This window comes from Helianthus annuus, chromosome 8 (genome assembly GCF_002127325.2).
Source record: "Helianthus annuus cultivar XRQ/B chromosome 8, HanXRQr2.0-SUNRISE, whole genome shotgun sequence".
Lineage (NCBI taxonomy): Eukaryota > Viridiplantae > Streptophyta > Magnoliopsida > Asterales > Asteraceae > Helianthus > Helianthus annuus.
Window position 1 is genome coordinate 108,999,451 of NC_035440.2, and position 11,880 is coordinate 109,011,330.

The 11,880-nt window shown below is 44.2% G+C and overlaps 1 non-coding gene across 1 annotated transcript; it reads right to left on the reverse strand.

Annotated features, from left to right (window-relative positions):
* Positions 1–1,519: 1,519 nt before the first annotated feature.
* Positions 1,520–1,625, reverse strand: LOC118481550. The gene has a single exon (XR_004865759.1). It is a non-coding gene; the product is annotated as a small nucleolar RNA R71 (small nucleolar RNA).
* Positions 1,626–11,880: the final 10,255 nt, after the last annotated feature.

Here is an 11,880-nt window from a genome sequence, read left to right on the forward strand (position 1 = left end):
CAAAACCAACATTTGAATTGCAATCTAGTTTAGTTTAATCTAGTTAATTAAAAACAATCAATCCAAATTATGAATTTACTTTTCTTGAAATTTAGTTAACTTTAATAATATAGATAAATCATTTAGATAACACATATTCCACAAACTCCCTGTGTTCGATACCCACTTACCGCTAGCTAATTAGTTGTAATTGGATTAAATTTGATTGTGACCATGACATCACGTCAAATTTTGGCGCCGTTGCCGGGGAGTAGTGCGCAACGTGTGTTATTTTTGATCTTTTATAAGTTTGTTATTTTTTGGGTTACGCTGGGTGTGTTAGTGTGCAGGTATTTACAGGTGCATGCGTACTAGAAGCTCTCACAAGCTATCACCATTGGCATTTAATCCAGAAATTGAGCGAACTTTGAGAAGAGACAGAATTTTGCTAAGAGAAAACAGAATCAGTGGTTCACCAACAACACCTACTACGCCGTTTACACCAATCAGATACATGAATCCACCACCACCACCACCTCCACCCACTACGGGTGAACCTACACCACCCTTTATACCATCTTCAACACAACCATCACCAAATACTACCACTCATGCATCCACACCAGAAATCAATCCAACCAACACTACCTTACTTGAGAACACACAGTCCGAATACTCCTTTAGTTACAACCCTACATCATCCGCTGTTCCAGCTTATTCAAGATTTTCCCAACATCCGACCAACCATCATCATCAGAAATACCACCACCTAACCTATACCAAACCGGTCCATCTACTCCATTCCAACCAAGAGTGCAATCTCAACATACTTCGGGAGTAAGACAAGATGGGTTCGATAATGAGTTTGAGGATGACTTTGTGGGTTATGATGAAGAAGGATACATGTATGGGGGTGATGGAGATCAAGGGGAGTATGCCTATGTTCAAAGTCAAAATCAAAGGATGTCAAGTGTTGGTGGGATTCCTCAACAACAAATTATACCTCAACAATTGCTACCACAAGGTCCACTGGTGCAAAGATGTGTTCAACAACCTCATGTGGGGCCGAGATTTCAACCACCTCCACAACAATTTGGGCCTCCACGCATGCAAGTTCAAAGACCAATAGGTCCTATATGTCCAAGAGTTCGTTTGGGTGTGCCAAGAAGACATCTTCGAGAACATGCTAGAGGTATTGAAGCACATTTTAGACCGGTGATTACTCATAATCCTTCACCGGTAGTTATTCCTCACAATGACCAAGGGAGGACGTTCGAATATTCGTTACAAAGTTTGCCAAAATATAAGGGTCTAGTAACGGAGGAGCCTTATATTCATTTGGAGGCTTATGATTCGATTTGCAACACTATTGGGGGACAAGGATTTTCGGCCGACGATGTCAAATTGGTGTTATTCCAATTTTCCTTAGAAGATAAGGCAAAAAAGTGGTTCTATACATTACCTTCGGCATCTATTTATACATGGGCGGAAATGCAACAAATCTTTTTGGATGAATTTTATACCGCTCAAAAGACAAATGATGCTAGAAAAGGTTTGAGAAGTTTTCAACAACAAACGGGTGAAATGTTTCATGAAGCATTCGAGAGGTTTAACATGATGATAAAGAATTACCCTCATCATGGGATAGAGCTATGGGAGTTGATGAATGCTTTTCATGAGGGGTTATGTGCCGAAGATGCTCGCGATTTAATGTCTATCACCAATGGCACTTTTGGCACAAATTACGAGCATGACGATTGGGAAATTTTTGAGCAAATGGCGGTCACATCAAAAAGAAAAGCTCAAGCATCAAGGAGAGCACGACCGGCCATTACCCGAACTCAAGTGCACGCGGTAGACAATGGTAATGTTCAAACTTCTAATCAAATTTATGATGTTTGTGCAATTTGTAATGAGATAGGGCATGCGGCTGAAAATTGCCAAGGAGTGGAAGGGCAATATGAGGAGGTGAATGCTTTGCAAGGGCAAGGAGGGGGTGGTAGAAATTACAACATGAATTCCAATACTTACCACCCCGGTTTACGAAATCACCCGAACTTTAGATACGGGAATCCGTTAAATCAAGTCAACCCGAACTTCCAAGGAAACCAAGGATTTCAAAGGCAATATCAAACGGGTCAAGTGCATGGTGGGTCTTTGGGTCAAGGCTCTTCGGGTGGAAATGAGGTCATGGAGATGTTGAAAGGTATGCAAATGGAGATGCAACGAAGAAATCAGCTGGATGAGGTTCGTATGCAAAAAGATGAAATCCGTGACAAAGCTATTCAATCGCTGACCACCCAAACGGGTCAACTTGCGAGTGAAGTGGCGATACTGAAGAAAGCAAAAGGCCAACTACCAAGTGACACGGTGACAAATCCCAAGAACATAAAAAGCGTTAATATCAATGTGGTAAGCACCGTTCCTAGTACCGAATTTAATGAAAAATTTCTAACCTCTTCGTGTCAAATAAATACAGGTATAGGGAAGGATACCGATGGTGAGAATGATAAAGAACATGGAGCACCAATCGTGCCTATCCGTGTGGGAAAATTAAAAATCCATCACGCTGTATTGGACTACGGGGCGAGCATGAGTGTATTACCAGGTGATCTATATGACATGTATGATTTTGGTCCGCTCGAAGATATAGACACCATGGTGAGTTTGGCGGATGAGAGTTGGAGGCGTCCACGGGGAATAGTTAAGAATGTTATGATTCGGTTGGGTGAATTCGACTATCCGGTGGATTTTCTGGTCTTAGATTATGCTTCTACCAAACTGGCATCACAACAAAGGGTAATTTTAGGTCGACCGTTTCTTTATACAACCAATGCGCAAATCAACTGTAGAGACGGGATCATTACTATGACCGAAAAGGACCGTAAGTTGTACTTTGATGTTCATACTAGGGAGGTTAGTTATGAATCTATTGAAGAGAAGGGTATAGAGTCTAGTGACCATATGAAAAGCGTGCATCAAAGAATAAAAACAAACAAACCAACGAGGTGTGAAAAGAAGTGTCACACCCCAACCGATGGCGGAATCATCGGGGCACGGCACTGAGCGAAACAGATTGTCCAGAAGTTTCCACAACAACTATAATATAAATTCAGTTTATATGACACGTCCCATACCGTGTCCCAAATAAATAAACAAGTTATCACAGAAAGCAACTAGGCAAATAACTCTGTTCCGACAACTCAGATTTAATTATTACAGACGAATGTTTATTATTTCTAGACTCCCTAGCCTTGGTTTCATCAGCATGCGCCTAAGCATCCTAGCAACTTAAACACCTGTCACATACGTTAAAATAAAGTCAATACATATAATGTAAAGGTGAGCATACAAGTTTGATAATAGCATATAGAGTTCGAATAGTTTACGCATAACCAGCACGTACACAGATAGCAATGATGCATGTAAATTATCGACATGGGCCTATCAATACCAGTGACTGCGGGTTGACTGTCCGAGATAGTTCGCAATACATGATCACCACCGTAAATCATGCAAGTAGATTGTCCTTAACAACCCCCGTGTGAACAGGTGCTGAGTCCAAACTATAGTACTACGTTGCTAAGGCAGGTAGACAGCTTTCCACGTGTAAACATAATAACAAGCATACATTTAATCACGTAATACATGCAATCGGTTAGCGTTCAGATAGTTTGAATAGTGTGTTCGATTGTGATTTTGATAGATAACGTATGTAACACCCAAAAGTGCTAAAGCAAAAAGGGTTCGAGTATACTCACAGTGATTGATTATGGATTGAAGGGAGCGCTGAGAGTAATATTAGCCTGAATAGTTCGATAGCACAACAGTGAGTAACGTGGAAAGCAAACAAGTGTGAACGGATCGAATGGGCTGGTCGATCGAACGGCAGGTTCGATCGGACGGCCTGTTCGATCGGCTGGTATATCCGATTGGACAGGCCCGTTCGGTCGGCCGGTAGGCTCGATCGGCTGGACCATTCGAGTGGATTGTTTCTTCCTCTGGTGTGTTTGTGTTTGAGGATTTAAACTTTTGAAGTTTTCGTTGCAGCATTTGAGAACACTGAAGTGTTCCTACCTTTCAAGTCGATCGATCGAGCGGTTCGTTCGATCGGCTAGCTCACTCGATCGGCTAGGAATTTCAGGAGTGGTTGAATGATGCCAAAGTTTGATGCTCTTCAAGAACACTATGATGACATCACCCAAGAACACTTAGATCTTGGTGATTTCATGGTTAGAATCCAAGTTTTGAAAGATAGAAAGGTGTAGAATCAAGTAATGATCAAGATCATACAAGAATTAGAGTGAAAACTTACCGGAGTTGAGAGAAATCTGAGAAAAGATGAAGAACAAGAGCTGGCCGGTCAGAACTTTCCAAAAGTGGAAATGAAGACAAGGACATCCCTATTTATAGGCTTCCAAAAGAGGAAAGTGGCAGCCGATCGGCTGGGAGCTCCGATCGAGTGGGCTGCTCGATCGGCTGGCAAGGTGCTAGCCGATCGGCTGGCCTGTTCGATCAGGATGCTTCCTGTTCGATCCGCCATATACTTTGAGTGTTTTGCGACGATTTTCGACGTTTCGATTTCGATTGACGATGATACGGATACGATAGAGTTCCCAGTCAAATTACTTTTAATCCCAACCACTATATCTAACATACAATCTTCTATAAGTCACGTTTCGATGTCGGTTTCGATTAAGTTCGATTGCCTTTCGAGTTTCGATTCGATTTTCGATTGATTTGCTTGAATACCACACCAAACATAAAGTAAACACGCACAAGTAACACATAAGGCACACACACACGTATAACAATACCAAAATTCGCATGATTCGAGTCTCGAGTTCGATTGATTGCTAGATCGGTTTGATTACTGATTAGTTATCTTTATCGCATTGTTACTTCCTATTATTCCCAGTTGTAGATCGGTTCGCTTTAAAACATATTCGATTACTTCGATTCTTGCTGATTACAACACTTACTCCACATAATACAACTAAAACATAAAATAAACTATCTACAGTCAAAGAAAGTCAAAGTTGACTTGGACTTTGACTTTGACTTTGATATTCGAAAACACGGTGTGTTACAGCCTCCCCTTATTTAGGGAATTTCGTCCTGAAATTAGGCTCGAAGGCTACACGACGCCGTGATTTACCGATTTGATGCTTCAGATCTATTTATTTAAACAACTGCGGGTACTTGGCCTTCATGTCGCTTTCGAGTTCTCAAGTGAACTCTGCGCCTCGTTTGCCTTCCCATCGGACCTTCACGATCGGGATGCGAGAGCGCCTGAGTTGCTTGGTTTGGCGATCCATGATTTCGACAGGCTTTTCCACGAAGTGTAACGTTTCATTGACCTGAAGATCGTCGAGTGGTATGATTAGATCATGGTCAGCAAGGCATTTTTGGAGGTTAGAGACGTGGAAAGTCGGGTGGACATTGCTGAGTTCCTCCGGTAATTCGAGTCTGTAGGCGACTTTTCCGATTCTTTCCAGAATCCTAAAAGGTCCAACATATCGAGGTGCGAGTTTCCCTTTCTTGCCGAATCGGACTACACCCTTCCAAGGCGATACCTTTAGGAGTACGTAGTCACCAACTTCAAATTCAAGGGGCTTGCGTCTTTTATCGGCGTAACTTTTCTGTCTGTTCCGAGCTTTCACCAAGTTGTCTCTAATCTGGTGGATTTTGTCAGTCGTTTCTTTTAGAATCTCGGGACCGGTTAGTTCCGAGTGACCGATCTCGTGCCACACAATAGGCGATCGACATCTTCTACCATACAAAGCCTCGAAAGGTGCCATTTGAATGCTGGCATGATAGCTATTATTGTACGAGAATTCGACCAGTGGCAGGTGTTTGTTCCAACTACCGCCAAAATCTATGACACACGCTCGGAGCATGTCTTCAAGAGTACGGATCGTTCTTTCAGTCTGTCCGTCGGTTTGAGGATGGAATGCGGTACTCAGATTAAGCGACGTACCAAGGGCCGCTTGAAACGTTTCCCACAATCGCGAAGTGAATCGAGCGTCACGATCTGAAATGATGTCACGAGGCGTACCATGATCACGAATGATCTCATCGGTGTAGATTTGGGCAAGTCGTTCCACCTTGTAGTCTTCTCGTATCGGCAAAAAGTGAGCTGATTTCGTTAGACGATCAACTATAACCCAAATACTGTCGTGACCTGATGGCGTGGGCGGGAGTTTCGTTATGAAATCCATAGCTATACTCTCCCACTTCCATATAGGTATCGGCGGTTGTTCGAGTAAGCCAGAAAGTCTTTGATGTTCAGCCTTGACTCTTGCAGAGGTTAAACAGCTTCCAACATATAGAGCGATATCCCGTTTCATACCCGGCCACCAGTACTTATAACGAAGATCCTGGTACATCTTGTCTGCACCGGGATGAATAGAATATCGGGACTTGTAGGCTTCGTTCATAATAATCTTTCGCAAGTCGGTCCGCTTAGGGATCCACATTCGGTCCAGATAATAGAATATCCCATCGGATTTGCTTACTAACTGAGCTCCATCGTGATAGATTCTTTCTCTCTTCAATGTACGCTCGTTAAAGCAAGCATGTTGGGCTTCACGAATAAGGGTTTCGAGGTTGTGCTGGGCTTGGATGTTTCGGGTACTGAGTACGTAGCTCTTTCTGCTGAGAGCGTCAGCAACCACATTCACCTTGCCTGGGTGATAACGAATCTCACAGTCGTAATCGTTGAGAAGTTCTACCCATCGGCGTTGACGCATATTAAGCTCTCTCTGATTAAAGATATGTTGTAAACTCATGTGATCAGTGTAGATCGTACACTTAGTGCCATACAGGTAGTGTCGCCAAATCTTCAATGCAAAGACAACCGCGCCTAGCTCGAGGTCATGGGTTGTATAGTTCTTCTCGTGGATCTTGAGCTGACGAGACGCGTAGGCTATAACCTTGTCTCGCTGCATGAGAACACAGCCGAGACCAAGGTTAGAAGCATCACAGTAGACAATGAAGTTGTCGCTTCCGTCGGACAGTGTAAGAATCGGAGCGTTGCACAGCATATGCTTGAGGGTTTGAAAGGCAGTCTCTTGTGCGTTTCCCCACACAAAAGGCTTGTCTTTATGAGTAAGAGCGGTAAGCGGCACAACGATCTTGGAGAATCCTTCAATGAATCATCGATAATAGCCCGCTAGTCCGAGAAAAGAACGAACTTCTGACAGGTTCTTAGGCGTAATCCAGCTTTTGCAGCTTCAATCTTCGCAGGATCGACATGGATACCCCGACTATTCACTATGTGACCCAGAAACTGAACCTCCTCCAACCAGAATTCGCACTTGGAGAACTTGGCATAGAGTTGGTTCCCCTGGAGTAACTCGAGAACCAAACGTAGATGTTGCGCGTGTTCGGCTTTCGATTTGGAATAAATCAAGACATCGTCGATGAACACGATGACGAAACGGTCAAGGTATGGCTTACACACACGATTCATCAGGTCCATAAAGACCGCGGGTGCATTGGTTAAACCAAAGGGCATAACAACAAATTCGTAATGGCCGTAACGGGTTCGAAAAGCGGTTTTGGGTATGTCTTCCTCTTGAATCCGTAGCTGATGATACCCTGAACGTAGATCGATCTTAGAGAAGCATGCTGCACCTTGTAGCTGATCGAACAAATCGTCAATTCGGGGCAAGGGGTATCGGTTCTTGATGGTGAGCTTATTCAGTTCCCGATAGTCGATGCACATCCGGAACGACCCGTCCTTCTTTTTGACGAAAAGGACTGGCGCGCCCCAAGGAGAGGTGCTTGGGTGAATAAAGCCTTTTTCGAGTAATTCCTAGAGTTGGTTCGAGAGTTCCCTCATTTCGGATGGTGCGAGTCGGTAAGGGGCTTTGGCAACGGGGTTAGCTCCAGGAATGAGGTCGATACGAAAGTCGATATCACGACTTGGTGGTAGTCCGGGAAGATCATCAGGGAACACCTGAGGAAATTCAGGAACCACTGGAACATCTTTGACTTCAACTTTCTTTTTCTTTCCCTTCTCCGCTACTACGATGTTGGCCAAGAAAGCTCGGTATTCCTTGCGGAGATACTTGCTGGCTTGAATACATGACATAAGCTTGAGACCTTTCGATGTTGTTTCGCCGTATACACACAGAAGATCACCATTCGCGAGCGAGAATCGGATCATCTTTTCAAAGCACACAACTTCAGCATGGTTTTCACGAAGAAAGTCCATGCCTATTATGACGTCGAAGCTTCCGAGTTGCATCAGAATAAGGTCGATTGGGAAGATGTGATTGTTGAGTTCGAGAGTACAATCACGGAGTACTGAATTAACGGCAATAGTTCTTCCTGTAGCAACTTCAACTTCGAATGACGAGGATAGATAAGAGCGCTTACGACTAAGGAGCTTCTCGAATTCAAACGACACAAAGCAGTTATCGGCTCCAGTATCAAACAAACATGATGCATAAATACCATTCACAAGGAACGTACCATTAACCACGTTATCTGCCTGAGCCTGGCGGGCATTGATGTTGAAGGTTCGGGCATGGGCTGCTTGCTGCTGTTGCTGTTGCTGAGGCTGCTGTTGTTGTTGTTGCTGCTGGGGCTCTTGCTTAACCACCCTGTTCGGGCATCTGTTGGCAAAGTGGTTAGGGTCACCACATGCAAAGCAGACTTGAGCATTGAATGCTGGTGCTTGAGCCGCTTGTTGGCCTTGAGGGGCAGGGAGTAGAGCTTGGTTGGCAGTAGCTTGAACTGGGGCTTGACGAGGACCGTAGCGGCAGTTCGTAGTGAAATGACCGTAGAGGTTGCAGTGAGTGAAAAAACGATAAGCTAGACCCACTGGATGATGATACGAACATGTCGGGCAGAGTGGGTGAGGGCCTGTGTATGCACGCTTTGCTGGCGGTGCATTGATCACTGGGGCTGAGCGCTGATGCTGCTGCTGTTGAGCTGGTACAGCTTGGAGTGGAGTGGCAGTGGTTGCGGCAGCACAGCTCTTGTTGCTGGAGCTGTTGTTCTTCTTCCTTCTTCTTGAAGACTTGGAGGATTGAGCAGATGATTCGGTGGGTGTTGCAGTGGCTTGGTGCAGAGACTTTGTCTGCTTATCCCAGAAACCAGACTTGACTCGCTTATCGTTGATCTCAGCGGCGAGTAGGTAGGTTTCCTCGATCGTTGCTGGCTTGGCGGCGTGAACAAAGTCGGCTACACAGTCGGGTAGGGCTCGGATATACTTCTTGATGGCTTGATCGGAGGTCTTGACTTGGTCAGGACAGATAATGCTAAGCTGCTTGAAGCGAGCAGTGAGAGCAGCGTTGTCTCCATCCTTCTGTTTGATTCCCCAGAACTCGTCCTCCAGCTTTTGGCGTTCATGAGGAGGGCAGAATTCTTCGACCATAATCGCTTTCAACTCCTTCCATGATAGCCCGTAAGCTGCATCATTTCCGCGCTTGTTTCGTTCGGCCGTCCACCAGTCTAGAGCACGGGACTGGAAGACGCCAGTAGCATTGAGAGTGCGGGGATGCTTGGGACATCCGCTTTGGCGCAGAGTGACTTCGACTGAGTCAAACCAGTGAAACATGGCTGTTGGACCATCTTCGCCAGTGAACTCCTTTGGTCCGCATGCTTTGAACTGCTTAAAGCTGAAAGCAGCCTTGCTTGAATCCTTAGGGATTTCGGCTCGGGATTCTTCAGACGACTTGCTAGCGTTTTCATACACCTCACTCACAGCTTTCGCCACGGTTTTGGAGATGATGGCAGCGAGACGTCTGTCCCTCTTTTCCTGGCGGGTAAGTGGGGCTCGGGGTCGGGATCCAGACGACGACATAGTCTGCATTAGACATCGTCACGAGTCTCAACACAACGAAATCGAATCTCACCTCACACGTCTACTACTATCTAAAGGTTAGAATCACGTCGAAATACGTATCACATAAACACATAAGCACATAACCACAGATACACATAAGCACAGAAGCACCTAGAACACAGAAGCACAGAGCACAAAACACAGACACACATAAATTACCTAGGCATTTAATCACTGAGGTAGTCAGAAAACAGAAACCTATCCTTCAAAGTTCGTGTGTCGTTCGAATATCGTATCGAATAACATCGTATAGTATAGCCTAACTTAGTCGTATGGCACAGTATAGTATGATATCGTCTTAGAGTTGCGATAACTGGATGTCGAATTGAGATAGAACAGCAATTGCGAGTCGTGTGTGTCAATAGCAAAATCGAATAATATCCCAAAACATAAGCGTAAAACAAGAAAGCACACATAAACATATAAAATTAACAAGTCATCAGAGTACGCGGTTGCGGTTCTCAGAATCGAAATACATAAAATCGAGAGATAGATTGTCTGCGGCTACTAGACATTGACTACCCAAGGCGATTCGACTATTCACAGTAGACTTGTCGTCACTTTCGACTCTGGAGGTCGTGTTTCTGCCTCGATTCTCGGGCATTCCGCACGCGCTTCCTAGGTCATACTTGTGAGTTCAGGTCGTTGGAGTCCATCGAGGCCTTGGTGAGATAAATAAAATCCAGAACAAACTGCCAAGGTCAGGGTTTCACCCCTTGGCTTAGCAATTTCTTCCTTGTTTTTAATAAAATAAAGGAGATTATTCGTCAAAATATGGATTTCACTCCTGATTTGGCATAACCTCCTTGGTTTGTTGGTAAAAGTAATGAGATGAGCATGAATAAACGAAAAAAATTAGCATAAGTCAGGCAGTTTGGTCAGGATTTTGCGGCTTTCACACCTATTCCCAACTAAACCTACCGACTTTTTATTTGAAAATTCGAGTGCAGTGATAGGGAAGGATTGCAGAATTAAGCACATAAACTTGGTCTGATGGTTCCGAACTATAGTCTAGGTCTCTAAGACAGCGACACGGACTATGTCGTGTCTAACCTAATTCCCTATAGTTATGGCTCTGATACCAATCTGTCACACCCCAACCGATGGCGGAATCATCGGGGCGCGGCATTGAGCGAAACAGATTGTCCAGAAGTTTCCACAACAACTATAATATAAATTCAGTTTATATGACACGTCCCATACCGTGTCCCAAATAAATAAACAAGTTATCACAGAAAGCAACTAGGCAAATAACTCCGTTCCGACAACTCAGATTTAATTATTACAGACGAATGTTTATTATTTCTAGACTCCCTAGCCTTGGTTTCATCAGCATGCGCCTAAGCATCCTAGCAACTTAAACACTTGTCACATACGTTAAAATAAAGTCAATACATATAATGTAAAGGTGAGCATACAAGTTTGATAATAGCATATAGAGTTTGAATAGTTTACGCATAACCAGCACGTACACAGATAGCAATGATGCATGTAAATTATCGACATGGGCCTATCAATACCAGTGACTGCGGGTTGACTGTCCGAGATAGTTCGCAATACATGATCACCACCGTAATTCATGCAAGTAGATTGTCCTTAACAACCCCCGTGTGAACGGGTGCTGAGTCCAAACTATAGTACTACGTTGCTAAGGCAGGTAGACAGCTTTCCACGTGTAAACATAATAACAAGCATACATTTAATCACGTAATACATGCAATCGGTTAGCGTTCAGATAGTTTGAATAGTGTGTTCGATTGTGATTTTGATAGATAACGTATGTAACACCCAAAAGTGCTAAAGCAAAAAGGGTTCAAGTATACTCACAGTGATTGATTATGGATTGAAGGGAGCGCTGAGAGTAAGATTAGCCTGAATAGTTCGATAGCACAACAGTGAGTAACGTGGAAAGCAAACAAGTGTGAACGGATCGAATGGGCTGGTCGACCGAACGGCAGGTTCGATCGGACGGCCTGTTCGATCGGCTGGTATATCCGATTGAACAGTCCCGTTCGGTCAGCCGGTAGGCTCGATCGGCTGGA